The sequence below is a fragment of the Petaurus breviceps genome, unplaced genomic scaffold, assembly GCF_028583685.1.
Source record: "Petaurus breviceps papuanus isolate PSGF00001 unplaced genomic scaffold, PetGlider_PUasm1.0 184, whole genome shotgun sequence".
Lineage (NCBI taxonomy): Eukaryota > Metazoa > Chordata > Mammalia > Diprotodontia > Petauridae > Petaurus > Petaurus breviceps.
The window spans coordinates 14944002-14959570 of record NW_027185793.1 but is presented as its reverse complement, the minus strand read 5'-3'; the positions used below and the strand labels follow the sequence as shown (position 1 = coordinate 14959570).

Here is a 15569-nt window from a genome sequence, read left to right as displayed (position 1 = left end):
GAGCTCCTCCATGGCTTATAACCAGTTTGTATTTTTCTTGGAAGTTTTTGGTGCAGGAATTCTGACTTAGTTGTCTTCCTCCTGTTCCATGTTTTGATAATTTTTGTCCCCCCAAAAAGAATTTAAAGTTGAATTACTGTGCTTGCTTTGCTTTCTTTACTTGTTCATGTTGCCTCTCAATTATTTGACTTTTGAGCTCTTTGCCACATTGGAGCTTTGTTTCCAGAGGGGGGAGCTTTGTCCCAAATCACTGGGGTTTTTACAGCTGCCAGAGCTATTAGGAGGGCATCATCTATGCAGCCCCAACAGCCTCTGGCTCAGTGGTCACATACCTCAGGACCACCACCAAAGACTGTGATCCAGATCCAGGCAGATTAAAGCAAGAGGGATTACCCTCTGAGTTGTCATTTGGCCTCCCTACAGTCTGCAGGCCAGGGGCTCTGAAGCAGCTATGTGGGGGCAGCTGCATGCCCACCTTGCCCTGGATACTTTTAGCTTTGGGGGCAGGGGCCATACCCACTCCTCCTTCCCCCAGTTCCAACAGAGCTCTACACTGATCTATCACTTTTTCTTTGGCATTTATGGGTTGATAATTCTGGAAACTGCCACTGCTGTTGGTGATCCACTCTCCCCAAGTCCCCTATAGCTGCTAGTTGGGCTGGCCTGGGGTTAAAACCTTGGGGCTGGGCTCAGCTCCCAGCGTGCTGTGATGAACCCGTCTTGTCCACCTGCCAGGCAGACTTGGGTGGGAGATTTGTTTCTCTCTGTCACTTTGTGGGTTCTGTAGATCTAAAATTTGTTTAGAGTCATATTTTATAGGTATTTGAGGTGGTTATGGAGGGAGCCACTGAGTTTTTCTGCTTCTACGCCACCATCTTCAGAAATGATTCTCAAAATGGGGTAGCTCTGGATCCACATCTGCTATAACTTGTACATTTGGCTATCAGCTGGAAATAAATCTGTTTTCTGCTGCTTTTTTGAGAGACACACAGTTTGCTTCTGGAACAACTTCTTTGTTTCATATATATAGATTAAAGCTTGTTAGAAGCTACTCTTACCATGCCTCTGGATCTGTATCGCAGAACTGTGTATTGGGCAACAGAGCTGCCAGATGGGACTTATTCTTGTCCCTCACACTATCGTGGGGATTCCCTGACATCTCTTCTTGTCCTGTTGCTTCCTACTCTGTTGTTTAGTCTCAGTTCTTCCCCTTTGGTCTCTGTGTGCTGGAATGCTCTATGTCACCCGCTACTGGTCAGACCCTGAGACTCTTACCTTCAATATTTGAAGGCTCTCTCTCTGTTTCTCCCAACTTCCCTGGGCTGGAAAAAAATCATTCACTGTGACATTTTCTTGGATTTCTAAATCACATTTCAATCTGGTACATTTTCTGGATCTTTTTGCAGGAGATTTGGTGAATAAGCCAAGTTGTACTTCTTATTCTGCCATCTCTACCCCACCCTTAATTTGATGACATTTCAAACCCAATAAGTTTATTTATTTACTTTGTTTTTGCCTTTTTTGGGAAGGGCAATTGGGGTTAAGTGACTTGCCCGAGGTCACACGGCTAGTTTTTGTGTTGTGTCTGAGGTCAGATTTGAACTCAGGTCCTCCTGACTCCAGGGCCGGTGCTCTATTCACTGCACCACTTAGCCATCCCTATTTATTTACTTTTTAAAAGATAATCACTTTGACAGGCTAGTGTATTGGGCTGAATCCAATAAGATGAAATTCATTAGGGAGGAATGCAAAAAGTCTTGCACTTAGGCACCAAAAAAATCAGATTCACAAACATAAGATGGGGTGTAGCATGAATCAGTTATTGGAGAAATATCTGGGCTGGTATGGTCTGGCACACAAAAAGCCAATGCAATCTTGGGTTGAATTAAGAGGAATCTAGCTTTCACAAATTGGAACATGATATTACTATGTTGCTTTACTTTCCTAATACCTTCTCTGGAGTATTGTATTCACATGGCAGTGAACACCATGTTTCAATATGGACATTGATAAGCTGGAGAATGTCCAGAGAAGAACAACAAGCTTAGTAAGGGCCCTTGAGTATGCAATATTTAAGCATCAATTGAAGGACTGGGCATTTTAAGCCTGGAAAAGAGAAAACTACAGTGTGACATACCCTCAAGTATTTAAGGAGATGTTACACAATGTAGGTATTACATGTGTTCTGTTTGAGCTCCGAAGCAGAATCAGGAATAATGGGTGAAAGGAATTGATTTTAGACAATGTTTCTTAATAATTAGAACTATTTAAAAGTAGAATTTTTTTGTTAAATAGGTGGATTTGGGTGTGTAGGTTGGTTTAGTTGACTGTTGAGGTCACTTCCAAGTCTCAAATTCCATGAATCTGTGATTCTCAGGAGCCAGGAAGGCATTTTTTTTTCCCAGTGATTGCTTTATATGTAGTGTGCACTTGGTATTAGGGGAGTTGTTTCAGATTTAACATAGACTATTTCCAATTCCCTGATTTCATCTTTCCTTTATGTCTTCCCTTTACTTAGAATAGACTCTTGGCACATCTTTTTTTCCTGCTGAAATTGCTCCCCTTCCTTTAATACTTTCCCTATGTGGTAGTACATAATGTATATCATTTCCCTTAAGTTAGTTGAAACCTGTGGGCTTGATTATACAGTTTTGCTTATTCAGTTTTTGTTTACCCTCATCTAGTCCCCAGTTGTTTTGTTTTTTAGCCTTAGAAGGCAATGGAGTTTGGGAAGCTCTGACTAGCTTGGGTATGGCTGTACTGATGATGTGGCTCTCTCACCTCTCAAAATACATAAAATTCTTGGAACTAAGAGTCCAGCGTTCCTCAGACCTAATCTTCCTTGTTGTACAGACCTACTAATCCTTCCTTTCCTAATCACTCTAACAGAGGTCATAGGAGGTAAGGCAAATTATGTCTAACATATATTATGTCCAATTTGAACATGTATCCTTGAGTCATGTCCAATATGAACTCTTTGTCTGACTTGTACCCTGCACCCTAAAACCTCTATCCTTAAATTGGTTTTATATTCTCTATGCAATTAAAAAACTGACTTGTGTCTTGGAGTTTTGTTTCTCCCATATCTTAAAACTGTGAGACAAGTTCATTTTAAGCTAGAGTAACATAATTGGTGTCGCTGGTGAGATGTATGGAAAATAATCACCAACTGGTTAACATAAATTGCCAGGGGATGGAGACAAAATCTCTCTGTCACTCAGCTATTTAGGAATGGGCATAGGTGGTGAGCCAGACCTCACTCAAGCCAACTTGGTAGCTCAGGTTAGAGAGTGGAATGTTATATGCTCCTTGAACATAGGATATTTAACATAAAAAGGTTAACTTAGCCACAATAGGGGGAGGATATTCAGAGTAAGGAAAGGGTATTCAGTAAAGATCAAAAATTGATTTAGCTGGACACAGTTTCCTTTCCTTTATAATGCACATGATGATCTTCTAATTAGAAGCCTCAGGTCATACTCTTTGTGTCCTGACTTTTGTGTATCTAGGCCATCAGTATGCTAACTATATCAATGGACTAAGACTTTAGTCCCCTGACACAATTAAGTGTTTTGACATATTTCAAGTGTTGATAATTTCATATATCTTAAGGAAGAGTTAATTTAGACAGGGCGGGGTTGGACTTTCAGATATTGATTGCTCCCAACACCGCCCCAGGGTATGGAGTCACTACAGTTCTTTATAGTCATTATTCTATGAGAATAATGCCCAGTTGGATCAAGAGTACATCATATTAAAACCTGAGGGGATTCGGGGTTAAATCTCAGAGGAGTTCATTCAGGAAGCTGAAAAAAAAATACAACTTTACACACCATTTCTTGGCTTTTTATTGACATTATAAGAAAACTTACATGAGAGGGAGGTGACAGTGAAAATAAACACTGAAAGCAAATTGGCATCCTGGAAAATAGAACCAATCACCTGGATCTTCTCATGACTGAGAGAGAAGTAAGGTTGGAGGTCAATTCTTGGACCTTTGTCCATTGTCATTGTCTGGTTGAGGGTCAAGGGAGTTTTGGAGCCTCAAATTCTTCCCCTTCAGCTGCTATAGGGGAAAGAGAACACATTTTGAGACCAGACCCTAGAACTGCCTCACTGATTTGAGTACACACTCAGGGTAAGCTCAGAGTGAAAATCAGATTGGCTGGAGCAGAATACTGTGGAAGAGATTCAGATAGCAGATATCTTTGGAAGGAGATGAACAAAATGCAGGAGAAACAGCAACACGAGAATGATGAATAAATAAATTACTAACTGATTCTGTGTCCAGCAGAATTCCTTTAACCAGTCGAAATAACATTGTTTCATTACATTAATCCCTAACTTCCTGTCACAGACAGATTTAGACCGTTGGTTCTTGGTTTGAGGGGAAATAATCCACTGCTTAATGGAGTGCGTTGTGTAGGTCGTCACATGAAAATTTTCCTTGTTTGCCATTCCCAAATGGTGCTCAACTAGGGAGGGTGCCCTATACCAGAAGCAATAACCCATTCTGGGTCTACATCCCAACTACTTCCTTCTGAAAGGATACTGGGTTGATTTCTCCCCTGCAGAATGGAGAAAAGTCCTTGATTTGGAGTTTGTAGAATAGTGTGATAAGCTCAGTTTTGAGAGGAGTGTGGCCTCAATACAAGATGAGAGTGCACCAAGCATATTAGCCACACAATTGCAAAAGGAACTGGTTCAGGTCAGAAGAATAGAGGACTTGCCAAGTGGTTAAGGCAGCAGGGGAGGAAGATCTCATCTCCTGGGAGGCTTTCTCATTTAGAATGGTTTAACTAAAGATAGTATCATTTTTCTGAAACCTTATCTCATTCCTCATTACTCTCAATCAAAATTACTTTTTGTCTTCATGAATCTCTTAGACTATTCTTCTTTATTCTAAGCATTCAAATACTCTTAATTTGATTCATCTTTCTATTAGATAGCAAATTCCTTGAGAAATTCAGATTATCATTTCTAATCTTTGGAGCCCGAGTCATTCACACAATACATTAAAAACATAATAAGTTTATGCTAAGTTGAATACCTAAAAGACAAAAATCAAAGTGTAAGCAGACCTAAGATGAAGGAAAAGTAATACAGACAAGATCTATTCCCACCACTCCTCCACAGAGATCTAGAAAATATATCAGATTAAGTCTCGATTGGTAAAAATCAAGGAAAAAAACCCCATAGTGAATCGTTTTTTAGCCCAAATTGTCATAGGGAGACATATAATTCTCTGGACACTAGGGATGGCTCCAACCAGGAATAGAGGATACCAGTATAGGAAATGAAGTAAGGTGAAGGTAGTGTACCAGGGAGAAAAGAGAACCCCAACTGACAGAGTAAACTGACTTTGTGCAGGCTGTAGGAACCAGGTGCTAATTGGTAGGTTTGTCTCTCACTAATCAGGTCCAAGTCATTATACCAGGGTGAACTGAGGAGGGAACCTGTACTTTGGGTGGCATTCCAAAATAAGAAATGGTAGTAGACTCCTAGATAGTGTATAGATTAAGAATCTTACAATAGCTTTGGAGTTCTGACCCTATGAGTAGAGAAAGGTCTCAGTTCTAGCATCCACTCAATATGAAAACCTGCAACAGAATAACTAGGGCAGGAATCTCAGATCAAAGTGGAGATTGAAATTCTGTCACTCTGAAACTGAAATTTCTAGGTGGCTGATGGTAGTTGAGTCCAGGAGAATTCTACTAGAATTCCATTCAGGGATGGGTCCACAGGTGATTTGCTGAGACCCAAACCCAGGTCAGAAAATTGCAGAGTACAGACTCACAGGGCAGTGATCAGACTGCCCTGGATCAGACTATATTGTGAGCAATGAAAGCTTTTAGGTCTTCAGCCTGAGCTGTTCCTGAGATTTTGGAATAGCAATCAAAATACTCCATGAAAATAGCAGAACCCAAGAGGGCACAAGCTCAGCTCAGATATTTGCTCCAGAAGTTCTCAGAATCCAGCTATAACATAAAGTCCAAAGTCAGGAAGTAAACTACATAAATGAGCAATAAAAAAGGAATCCCACTATAGAGAGCTATTGTGATTACAGGGATGCTAAAGACAGAATCCCAGAAGAAAAGAATGACTGAAAACCATCTACAAGCAAAGCCTCAAAGAAAAACACAGTTAATACACAAGTTCAACTAGGATTCCTGGAAGAGATGAAGCAAGGGTTTTAATAAATGTTAAAGATAAAAGTATTTTTACAAATAAAATGCTAGCACTAGAGAAATAATGGTCAAAGAAATTAGAGCTGTGGAAGAAAGACTTGAAAGACAATTAACAGTTTGGCACAAGAAATACAAAAGTTTAACTATGAAAATGACAGTGGACCAAATAGAAGTTAATGACTCCATGAAGCAATAAGAAATATTAAAACAAATCAAATGACTGAAAAAATGGAAGAAACTATAATATATCTCAGCTTAAAAATAATTGAGCCTAGTACAAAATATATGGATGACTTGAAAGTCATTGGAGTTATAGAGGAAGTCTGATGAGACAGAGAGCCTGGCAATAGTTTGGTTATGTTTTGTTTATCTTAAAAGAAGAATAGAAATGATGGGGGGTGAGGGGAGAAGGGAGACAAAGTATGGAAGAAATTATATTACATCATTGGGTTTTTTAAGCATAAGACTACAAACAACGAGGAAAAGGTGGGGTGAGCAAATGTCACTTGATCCCTACTAATTTGAGCTAGTCAAGGGATGAGAAGATATGTCATATACAATTGAGAACAGAAATACATGTGCCACTCAACAGGGAAACAGGAGGGAATGGAGAGAAAGGAGGAGGGTGATAAGGGTGAAAGATAGATTAAGAGATATTAATCCTAAATCCAAAGACTCTGAGGAGGATGAATTTTTGAAGAGAGATGTAAAAGAAAAGAAAGAAAAAAAATTAGTTGTTGAGTAAGGGAAAGAGAAGAGAGACAATGAAACAGAAGCAAATTTCATTAAATCTGCATTACTGTTGCTGATCACATTCCTCTCTTACCCCTCTCTTCTTTATAAAGAGAGGAGTGGGAAACAGGACATGTATAATGGAAGGGGATAGAGGAAAATAGACAATTAATAGCTATTATGAATGTCAATGAGATTAATTCATTTGTAAAATGTAAACAAATAGAAGAAATTAGAAAATAGAGTCCAATAATACTTTATTGACAAGGAGCACAGTTTAGATAGGAAGATATTTTGGGGTTGTTTCAGTTGTGTCTAACTCTTCATGACCTTTTTTGGGGTTTTCTTGCCAAAGAGGCTGGAATGGTTTGCCATTTCCTTCTTTAGATTATTTTTGCTGTTGAGGAACTGAGGTAAACTAAGTGACTTGCCCAGGGTCACATAGCTAGTAAGTATCTGAGCCTGGAGTTAAACTCATGTAGATGAGTATTCCTGATTCCAAGCAGAGTTAAAATAAGAATGCAAAGCAAAATCTGTTATGCTTCAGCTAAAGTGGACAAGAAATATGGGAATTAGTAATCATGATCTTAGACAATCCTACAACAAAAATAGATTTAATTAAAAGAGAAGCTATATTTTGTTGATAGATATCATAGATAATGACAGTATAAATATTCTACTTATAATATGCACCAAATGGAATAACATTTAACTAATTCAAACAAAAGTCAAAGGAATTATAGGAGAAATGATATAGGAATCATAGTGGTGACCTCAATTTACTCCTCACAGACCTAGATAAATATAACCAAAACATAAAAAAGAAGTGGAAGTCCTAAATGAAATATTGAAAAGTTGGATATATAATTATAAAGTAATCTGGAGATTATGTTGTCCAGCTTTTCATGAAACTTCACATAATTTGACCATATAATAGCACATTAAAAAATTCAAGGAAATACATGAAAGCACAAATACTAAAAGCATCTTTTATGGACTTCAATGCAAAAAAGAAATAAGGGCTACTGAATAAATCATTCAAAATTAATTAGACTGTGTTATTTAATCCTAAAGAAAGAGATTGCACAAATAATAATTTCATTCAAGATAATGACAGCAATGAGACAATATGCTAAAATTTTTGGAATGTAGCCACCATATTCCTTAGGGGAATATTTATAAATTTAAAAACTTTCATCAGTAAAAGAAAGAGCAGATAAGTGAGTTGGGCATGCACCTTAAAAAATCCTCCAAAACTCTAGATAACCTACAACTTAGAAATTGTGCATTAAACAACATAACATAAAACTTGAAGAACAAAGAAGAGATTAACCAAAAAACACATTGAATTAATAAAACTAAATGCAGCTTTTTAAAAAAAAAATACAGTGGATAAACCATTAGCTAATTTTAAAAGGAAGAAAAAGAAACCAAGTCAGCAGTGCCAAATAAAGCAAAAGGTATTTTTAGGACAATTGAAGAAATAAAATATATTGTAAGAAACTTTCACACAATTATATGCCAGTAAAACTAACAAATTAAGTGCATGAATATTTACTATGTATACATATATATGTATGTAGAAAATGTCTAGCATAATAAGAAGTGGAGAACAACTCATTTGCAGAAAGAAATACCTAAAAGCCATAAACGATCTATCAGGGGAGTGGGGGACTCAGGCACATATGGATTACAAGAAAATTTCATAAAACATTATGAATAATTAATTCCATTACTGCCAAAGCTATTTTAAAAAAGGAAAACAAGAGGTCCTACCAAATTTATTGTTATGATAGAAACGTGGTTTTATTTCCAGTACTAGGGAGAATCAAAATAAGGAAAGAAAATATTTAGTAAGGAGACTACAAAAATATATAGCCAGGGATGTGGGACTGGTTCAGTATTAAGGAAACTATGTATGTAAATGAATAAATTAATAACAAGAACAACATAAGTCAATAAATTCAGGAAAAAAACTTTTGACAGTTAAAAAGCATTTCTTTTTTATCAAAAATAGAAAGCAGGAATAAATGGATTTTTTTCCCTTTATATGATAATTAGTATGTATTGGAAACCAAGAGTCAGAATTATCTGTAATGGGGATAAAATTGAACCTTTTCTTTTTCTTTTTTTCTCTTTAATTTGTGGAAAAAGAATGGAGGGCTTTCTAAAAAGATAAGGAACAAAACCAAAGATATACACAATCACTGTTACTTAATGCTAGCTATAGGAATGAGACTAGAAAAAGAAATTGAGGGAATAAATATGGGCAAAGAAGAAATGAAATGATTGCTTTTTATAAACAAGATGTTGGTTTGATTCAAGAACCTTAGTCAACTAAAATACTAATTGAAACAGTAGCTTAAGCAAAGTTGCAGAATATAAATATACCCACGTAAATTATAAGCATTTATTTATATTACCAACAAAATCAAGCAGGAAGGGATAGAGAAATTCTACTTAATAACTACAGAAATATAAAATACTTGGCACTCTGCTTGCTAATACACACAAAAGAATGATATGAATAGAACTACCCTTTGCATATTTTAAGACAGGTTCAGTTAATTGGAGAATACTCATTTTTCATGGATAGGCCAAATTAATTAAGTAAACCAATATAATTAATTATTAATTTGTAATCAATAAAAATAACTATCTAAATTAATTTATTCTTAAAGTTCAATACCAGTCAATTTACCAAAGAATTAAAAAATAAGAGCGCAGTTTATTTGAAGTAACAAAACCATGTAGAATTGCAAAAGAAATAATGGGAAAAAAAATGAAAATGAAGGAAACCTAGCAGTATTATGTCTCAAACTATAAAGTAGTAATTAAAACAATTTTGTACAGGTTAAGAAAGAAGTAGGTTGCTCAATGGAACAATAAACAGAAGCAAATTAACATTGTTGCTTTACTGTTCAATAAATGAAAAGACTCCCAAAGCTATTGGAGTAAGAATTCATTAATTTTACAAGACTTGAAAAAACTAGAAAATATATCTAACAGAAAGTAGGCATAGAAAGCATATCAAAGAGTTTTCCAAGATAAACATCAGGTGAATATGTGACATAAGTATAAAGGATTGCATAAAGATGACAAAGAATTTAGAGGAACAAGGAGAAAATTACCTTTTAGGTCTATGGATAGGTGAAGTAAACATGATTAAGCAAAAGGTATTCTTACAGTAGATAAAATGGATGATTTTGAGTATATAAATTTAAAAATATTTTTTGAAGAAGGCAAAGCCAGATCACCTAAAATTAAAAGAGAAGCAGGTTAAAAAAAAAAATATATATATATATATATTTGCAAGTTTCTCTGGTAAAGGTCTTATTATACATACACACACATATGGGACTGTATATGCACATATATGGAACTGATTAAGATTTATAAGCAATTGAGAAATGATCAATAAATAAATTTTCAGAGGATGAAATAAAAGTTATCAAAAGCCACATTAAAAAAAAAATTCCTCCTAGTCACTGATAATTAGAGAAATACAAATTAAAACAAACATGAGGTTCTACCTCACACTTATCGAATTGGTAAAGTTGACCAAAAAATGACAATGACAAATACTGGACAGCTTGTGGTAACACAGGTACATAAATAAATGCACTGTTGGTTGAACTATGAACCTTTCCAGTCATTCTGGAAAGCCATTTGGAACTGAGACCCAAAAAGTATTAAACTATGCATACCCTTTCACCCAAAATACCCCTTTTAGTTGTATATACCAAAGTGCTCAAACAAATTCATGTACAAAATATTTACAGCAACTAATGCAGGGGAGGGTGTGGCAAATAGGGGGCACTCACCAATTGGTAAGTGGCTGAACAAGTTATCATCATGTGAATGTAATGGAATATTATTGTACATAAGAAATGATGCAGGGAAAGATTTCAGAGAAATCTGGGAAATCTTACATGAATTGATGCATAATGTAGAGAGCAGTAGCAGGAGAATAATTTATACAATAGAAACATTAGAGTAAAGATAAACAACTTTGAAACGCTTTAGAACTCTGATCAGTGCAATCACAACCATGATTCTAAAGCACTTGTGAAGAAACTACTACTAACTCTTAACAGAGAAGTGACATACTCTAAATATTGAGAGATATTGATTCTGGACATATACAGTGGGGGAATTTGTGTGTAACAGGGATTTTGTTTTTCTTTTCCCTTTTTTCTTCAATAGGGAGGAAAGGATGATCAAGAGAAAGAAAGCACATTTTTTCTTCATTGAAAAAAATTCAATTACTCCCTCCCCCCAAAAAAAGGGGGAAAGAAAAATGTGTCATTTCTTATTCGTTTTAGATAGCTATCCCAAACCCAGTATTTCACATAGCCTGGTCACATGGACTAGGTATGGAACTATTCATGGGATAGTAACTACATCTCCTGGTTTTGCAGTGAGAATGAAAATGGGGAGGGAAGAGAGGAAATACCATATAAATTATTACACCTATTGCCAGTCATTGAGTTCTTCCTCCACTGATGCAGATGAAGCAAAAGGCTTCATTAAGTATTAAAAGAACACATGATGGGGCGGCCAGGTGGTGAAGTGAGTAAGAGCGCTGGCCCCGGAGTTGGGAGACCCAGGATCAGTTCTGGCCTCAGATACTTAACACCCACACAAAATAACTGGCTGTGTAACCTTGAGCAAGTTACTTAACCCCAATTGTTTTCTTTTTAAAAGAACACATGAATTTTACACAAGACAAAGCAATTGACCTTGAAGAGAAGAGGGAAAGAGATAATTTAAGGATCTCCCAGAAGAAGACAATACTTCTAAGAATTTGAATACATTTGGCAGGAAATGATAGAATTGCATGTCTAGAACTTTCAAATATAGAAAACAAAGTGCTGTTGAATCAGTCTCTCCTATCATTGCCAGAGGAAAAAGAACATTCTTAAAAATCCTAGGCTAGTACTGGTTAAATTTCAAAATCTCAGTAACAACAAATTATGCAAGTATCTAAGAGAAAGACCTTCAACTATTAAGGGATGCCAATTCAGATAACCTATGATTACCCAATAGTCTTGGAAATAAAGACAAAAGAATGGAATAGTATATTCCAAAAAGAAAAGAGTTAAAGCTGCTACCAAAAACAATATGTCCTACAAAGCTAAACACAATCATCAAGGAAAAAAATTGGATCTTATCAGAAAAGAAGCAATTGAATCATTCTTGGGAAACCACGGCAGATGCAGCAACAGCAATAACAACAAGAGAGGTGAGCTAAATGTTTGACTTGCATATACTTCAAATGAATATGAATGAATGAAAAAAGCATTTTAAGTGCTTACACATGTGTCAGCTCTGGTTTTTCATCAAGCATACTTGAAAGTCCTCTATTTCATTGAATGAACATATTTGTCCCTGAAGTATTATACTCAGTTTTGCTGGGTAGGTGATTCTTGGTTTTAATCCTAGCTCCTTTGACCTCCAGAATATCATATTGTAAGCCCTTCAATCCCTTAATGTAGAAGCTGCTAGATATTGTGTTATCCTGATTGTGTTTCCACGATACTCAAATTATTTCTTCCTGACTGCTTGTATATGTATCAAGCAGTAAGCACCAGGGATAAATTTTTTAAATGAGATTTACTTTCAAAAAGGTCATATTTTTTAATAGAGGGAGAGAGCACATATAGGAAAGTTCGTCCGTGGGACATAAGACAAGGATATAAAAGGTGTAATTGCAGGCTGGATGATAGAGACTGGTAAACTGATGGGTATAGAAGTAGTACAGATGGTGATGCCCTGGGTTTTGGAGCACTCAGTAAATAGCAAAGTTGAAAGCTGATTACTTTGTCAGTCCTGGGTTTCTCATCACTTAGTATGCTATTGTTAATGAGGAAGGTGAAGCAATTCATTATGGGCTTTAACTATTCTATTTTTAAACAAGTTTGTGGTAAAAAACCATGTCTGCATTGTTTTGGAAAAGGATAAGTCCTGGGTGGTGGTGGTGGAGTTTATACATATCTATATCCACACACACACACACACACACACACACACACACACACACACACACACAGAATAAAGAAATTATTCACAGGAGGAATTGCTGACCTTAAAGAGAAAAGTCATAAAAATTGACACTAAAGAAATAAATGGAGGAACAGAATTATAACTATCACAAACTTCAATTATATATGTGTATGTATATATATATATATATATATACATACATACATACTTTAAATAACTCAAGTAAACTAGAGTGGAATAATGGATTAAAGTGAAATGCAACAAGTTTTTGAGTACAAGAAACATGTAAAAATTAAATAAAGATACATGCAAAATGAAAAAAAAACACAACAATGTATTGCATGACACTTGTATTTATAAGGGAGTGTAGTACTATGGGGATTATTGGGAAGTCACAGTTCTAAAAATAGCACCAATAAACCATTAAAAAGAAAAACAAAAGTTTTTGTTAAACAGCAGAAAACATACAAAAGTACCTGAAATGTTGGTTTATTATTTCTAGTTTTATTTGTTTTCCTTATTCTAGAAAAATATTTTTACAACATTGTAAACTCAAGTTTGGTAAACAGTGTGTAGGCACTGTTGTGGATATTCTTTCTACCTTTTCTCTCTTTGTCAGGTCAGTTTATGAAGTATAAACATTACTGTGAACTTGGGTCTACATTAAGCTACATTTACATGAAAACTTAAATCACTAAATCTAATGTCTGGATTTCTAAAGGTGTTGTAGGGCATTGTGATGAAGGTAAAGGATCAAGAACAAAAGATCACCAAACTAAGGAACTTTTATGGTGGATTTGAAAGTAGGAAATCAAGTCCCTTTAATTGGTAGTGGATGAAAGACTACCTTCTTAAATTATGAATCTTCTTGACTAAATTAATATCAGTTTATCATTTTATTGAAATGGAAATTGTAGAGATAGTTCCTACACTCATGTGAAAAAGCTCAAACAGCTGACTTTCAGCTACTTAAATCAGAGCTCATTTTATTACATATACACACATAATTTTTCAACAGATTTGTATATTATGTCTATAAAAGTGCTGAATTCTTAGAAAGTATGTTAGGAAAATATGAATACATAAGCAAGGCTGAGTTTTACCCATATTTCCCTAATAGCTGTCCTTATTTCCATATGGGATTTATAATGTTCGGTTGAAAAGTTTCCCTTGTATAGATTGTCTGGCTATGTAACATGTTGACTTTTGCCCTTTAAAAAAAATGATAGCTATTTGTCAAGATTAAATAATGTGACAATTAGCGTCATTCTCTGAGATTTAAGATAGATTTTAACTGGTGTACCAATGAGTACTTAGTGTTTATAGATAACAGCTATTATATATGGGCATTGTTACAGTAAAAATTCCAGAGAGGCAGTGTGACAAATGGACATTAGAAGTGGCCTCTTCAGTCAGGAAGATCTGATGTGAAGCTTAGCTTTAGAACTTCACTGCCTGTGTCATTCTGGGCAAGTCACTTAAATTCCTAGTATCTCAAACAACTCTCTAAGACTATAAATTACAGAAGAATAAATGAACTGAATTGGTAGAGGAGTTGCTTCCCACCTGAAATCTGATGTAGTGTGCAATCTGTGTGTGCATGTGCATGTGTGTATGTGTGTGTGCATGTGTATGTGTGTGCATGTGCGTGTGTGCACACAGCAGCATTCATGCCTGTGTGGTGATTGTAAAGTTTTCCAATTGGCTAGATAAGAAGAGGACATTATGACTGACAGCCAGTACTTCCCTTTTATTAAGTGTCTCCTGTGTACTAAACACTGTGCTAGTGATTTTCCCAACTCCTCACTGACAATTCTATTTAGAAGACACTAGGAAGATAGAAAAGACCTCAGCTCAAAATGTCCACAAGCTGTATGTAGGGAAGGTGAATAGGGATGTTTCATTTACCACATGGCTTCAGTTTATTGGGATTTGCTGTTTGATCAAATGAGCAAAATAAAACTTGTGAGAAATCACTACAAAATATTTTTTAATATTCTTCATCATGCCTACAGAGTCTATTAATAATTAGTATCTACCTAGGGGGTGATGTTTAAAAATATGAATATTCAAATCAAGAACTTCAGAGCTAAGTATGATTATAGATGTGCATATTTCTGCAGCTGAGATGATTTAGTTGTGAATAAGTGCATGAATGTATTTTGTCACTTTGAAAATAAACATACTCTGAGTGTTTTTTATCATTGTTTTACCTGCCCAGATGTGTGGTGTTCATTAGAGTTTCTTGTGATGAGACACAGGGAAATGTATTGTAGCTGTTTTTTTTTTTTTTAAACAAGTTTTTCCTCTAAAAGATGTGGAGGTGGGGGTACTTTTCATTTTGCAATGCTTTTTTTCATGCAGTTATGAGTTGTGTAGATCTATTTGATGAATTCTGAGAGACTAGTCTGTATAATTCAGGCAAAACTGAAAACTTAAAACTTGCTGAACCTTTTTTAGTGCAAAAAATATTATATTTGTACCTTTAATCATATGTTATGTTCTAGCATCATTAAGGACATTCAGATTGTATTTGAAGTACCAGTGGGAGATTTGAATAGTGATCTTTTCCAGAGGTAATATAAAGTTATTTTTGCTTGTAATGAACACCCCACCCAGCTCCATTGCAGTAAGCATGTCTGT

The 15569-nt window shown here is 35.6% G+C and overlaps 1 protein-coding gene across 5 annotated transcripts in view; it reads left to right on the top strand.

Moving 5' to 3' along the window:
* ZNF608 (zinc finger protein 608) overlaps nt 1-15569 on the top strand; it is a 233840-nt gene that overhangs the window by 122341 nt on the left and 95930 nt on the right. The window lies entirely within an intron of this gene.